General features: G+C 41.8%; 1 long non-coding RNA gene across 1 annotated transcript; it reads left to right on the top strand.

Moving 5' to 3' along the window:
- The first annotated feature begins 2,831 nt into the window (after positions 1-2,831).
- Positions 2,832-3,605, top strand: LOC133480688 (uncharacterized). Its single transcript, XR_009789342.1, has 3 exons — positions 2,832-2,943; positions 3,306-3,391; positions 3,484-3,605. It is a non-coding gene; the product is annotated as an uncharacterized LOC133480688 (long non-coding RNA).
- The last annotated feature ends 223 nt before the right edge of the window (positions 3,606-3,828 follow it).

Consider the following 3,828-nt stretch of genomic DNA (forward strand, 5'->3'; position numbering starts at 1 on the left):
TACAATCCTTGTTTTACAAGCAGTTACAGAGGCTAGCTCGGTCCTTCCTAGAAGATGGCTCCCACCCACTACACAGAGAATTCTGGCTTTTTCCCTCAGGCCGCATGTACAAAATGTAAGTTTGTAAAACCACGAGATACAGAGGCAATTTTTGTACCCTCAACGATAAAAACATTCAACATCACACACTAATTAGGTTATTGTTGAACCTTGCTTGAACTGAAATTTTAAATTATGACGATACAACTTTATTTGTTTATTTATTCATTCATTTATTTATCCTGACATAGTCTCTGTATTTGCCGTTATAGTTTTTATTCTGTACTGCATCTTTTGCCCTTTTGATTTTTATTTAAATCTTTGTTTTTATCCATGTTTTTTTTTGTCTGAAGCACTGTTGTCATTGTTGTCACTGTCCTTTTACTCGTGGTTTAAATGACTGTGTGAACAGTGTGTGAACAGCCAACTCTCACTCCAACCAAATCTACCCTCCGGTACAAATACATTTACCTAAGACCCGGTACACACATAAAGACAATCGGGCTGTTTTGGTAGCGATTCTGCCCCTTCCCGAACAAGCACGTCAAACGTCAGACAATCTTTAGTCTTATAAGACTGACCGATAAAGATCGTCCTGAGGTCTGATGTGTGATGAGAGTGGATTCGTCCCGATTTTAGGGTCCGAACCAGGTCAGGGCCGACAATCTTAAATAATGAATGTGTTCAATATTTACGACCAAAACTCTTCATGTGTGTGGGGAACACCGACTTCTCACGAGTCAGTGCAGAGTCAATGGTGACATGACACAAAAAGTATTTAATCAAAGAAGCACCCAAGACTGATGAATATGGAAGCGACCGTATAAGAAAACAAAACAAAAATGTCTTACTCGTTTTTTGTTTAAAAAGCAAGAAGTGTTTTCCAAAGCAACATTTTAAAAGGCTTCCGGCTCTGGCATTCTTTGGGAACACTCGGGAAAACATCGAAACATCTTCCTCTTCGGTTTTGTGAGATTACGTGTGATCACGCTAGACTCCGAGATCGGCAGTACAACAGAATCTTTATGTGTGTGGTCTGCTGTGTTGAGATTCTTGGAGCACACCATACACACATGACGACCAAAACTCTTGAATGCCCAATTTTGTTATCTTTATATTTGGGGTATGTAGCAGATAAAAAATCTTGTAAGAGTGGAAAAATCTTTATGTGTGTACCAGGCCTACCCCAACCTAACCTATGGGCATCTCCCCCAACCTAAACTTTTTTTTTTGTCATCAAAATCCTACGTCCTACCACTTTGCTTATTTATTTCATGGGCCTTTGGACAGGTGTGTACCCTTTTTATTTGTTTGAAACAATCTCTGTTTTTGGCCTATTTGGCCAGAGATGTATTTGTGAAACAAACCCTGAAGCCATCTAACCAAGAGAAAAAAGCCTAACTCAAGAAAAAGTGACCATGCTATTTGTTAAACATTTTCACGAACAAAAATGGAAACTAACGGCTGCCCAGTTATCTTCTTTTATTCGGGACTTGTCTCAGAAACAGCTTCATTTTGTTGCACAGTACCACTACGATTTCACAGGACCTTTCAGAATCCATCCACCCCCTTCCTCCTAGCAACAGCACAATTAAAACTTTATTGCTCAATAATGGCTTGGCAGGGCACTTGATTTAATGACAGTGGGTGTTGGAGAGCCTAATAAGTTCCAGTCAGTCTGCACTGTAATGACACTCCAATGTATGCAAAAGACAGGTGCTCAGAATGGTGTTCTGGTCACTCAGCACATTATATTTGACAGAAGTGGAGAGCGAGGCAAGGTTTCAAGATTTAAAGATCGTTCTAAGAGAAACCGTAATATTAAGACATTAACTCAAGGGTCATGACAGTGGCATTGCAAACGTATGCACAGAAAAAAACCCACAGAAAAACACAAAGGCAGGTCGATTAGCTGGGCTGCTCCAGGGCGCTGGCGTTTCTAGTCTTCTATTCATGTCTGTGTATTGTTGCTAGCGCTCTGAATTAATTACCCCGCCAAGCCCTCTCCTTTTTGATGCGCCGTCTGACACCACATTGACAGCATTCCCAAGTTGAACATTTTAAAACTCAAGGCGCGGCGCCGCGACTGTAAACGCTCAGCCTGAGCATCGCGACGAGACGCAACACGGCGTTCCGTTGTTGCAACCTCGCAGCACATAGGCCTACGCAATGAGTGGGTTAGAAGACGACGTGTTGCGCCCTGCCAAGTGCAGTGTGAAAAAGCCATAATGGATGGACGCACACACTCTGTTACATTTACTCAAGTAACATTTTGGACAAATTGTACTTGACAGACTAGTTTGAATGTCATCCATCCATCCATTTTCTGAGCCACTTATCCTCATCGGGCAGGAGACGGGGTACACCCTGAACTGGTTGCCAGCCAATCGCAGGGCACACATAAACGAACAACCATTCGCACTCACATTCACACCTAGGGGCAATTTAGAGATTTCATTTAACCTACCATGCATGTTTTTGGGATGTGGGAGGAAAACGGAGTGAATGCACCATACTTTTTACTTTTACTTGAGTATTTATGTAAAAAAGAATTGATACTTTTACTCAATTACAATGGTCGACAAGCCGCTTGCTACTTTTATTGATCCATTATTGCGTACGCAATCTTTTTTAGACTTCATCATCGACTTCCACATAGAGCGCCGCTGCAGCCAATCCAACGTGATCACTAGTGTCATTTGACTCCAGTTCACCAATCAGACAGCACAAGGCAGTCACATGACTGCACACAAAGCCTTTGTGGGACAATCAAAGTGACTCGTTTTGGGGGGGAAAAAAACAGCTGCGCGAGTGTTTACTTCACAGAATCCAAAAAACAACAGCTTTGTCATGCAGCATAATCATAAATTGTGACTGCCAAAACGTGGATATTTCAACCATGCGGTAAGTTGCAGATGTTTCTGTTGTTGCTTTGGCAGTGCATATGCCAACATTAGCCCTATTTTATGGTCATAAATCACTGTAAAACATGCTTCTTGGGGATACGTGCCATGATGTAATCTCTCTCTCTCTCTCTCTCTCTTTCTCTTGCTCTTGCTCTCTTTCTCTCTCTCTCTCTCTCTCTCTCTCTCTCTCTCTCTCTCTCTCTCTCACACACACACACACACTCAAAAAGTCTGGTCAGCAAACAGCTTCTTCATTCAGCCATTTAAGTGAATAAAGTTAAAAATGGTGGCCGGTGTGTGTGGACATCAATATATTATTCATTCATTCATTCATTTTCTGTACTGACTTACCCTCACTAGGGTCGCGGGCGTACTGGAGCCTATCCCAGATGACTCTGGGCGAGAGGTGGGGGTCGACTCTGAACTGGTCGCCAGCCAATCGCAGGGTAACAAACAACCATTCACACTCACATTCACACTTAAAGGGCAATTTAGAGTCTTCAGTTAACCTACCATTTATGTTTTGGGGATGTGGCAGGAAACCGGAGTACCCGGAGAAAACCCACACAGGCACAGAGAGAAGATGCAAACTCCACACAGGCAAAGCCGGATTTGAACCCAGGTCCTCAGAACTGTGAGGCAGATTTGCTAACCAGTCAGTCACCGTGCCACAATTATTATTCTTTTTTATTTTAATTTTATTTGATGTTCACGCTCTGATTTTCTTTTTTTTAAATCGGAAGTTACTCACAATTTACTCTTTATTTGATTAGTTTTTTCACTGAGTACTTTCTTACTCTTACTCTAGTAAATGTATGGAGGACTACTTTTTACTTTGACTTGAGTCATAGTATTCTAAAGTAACAGTACTCTTACTTGAGTA

Source organism: Phyllopteryx taeniolatus, chromosome 7 (genome assembly GCF_024500385.1).
Source record: "Phyllopteryx taeniolatus isolate TA_2022b chromosome 7, UOR_Ptae_1.2, whole genome shotgun sequence".
NCBI lineage: Eukaryota > Metazoa > Chordata > Actinopteri > Syngnathiformes > Syngnathidae > Phyllopteryx > Phyllopteryx taeniolatus.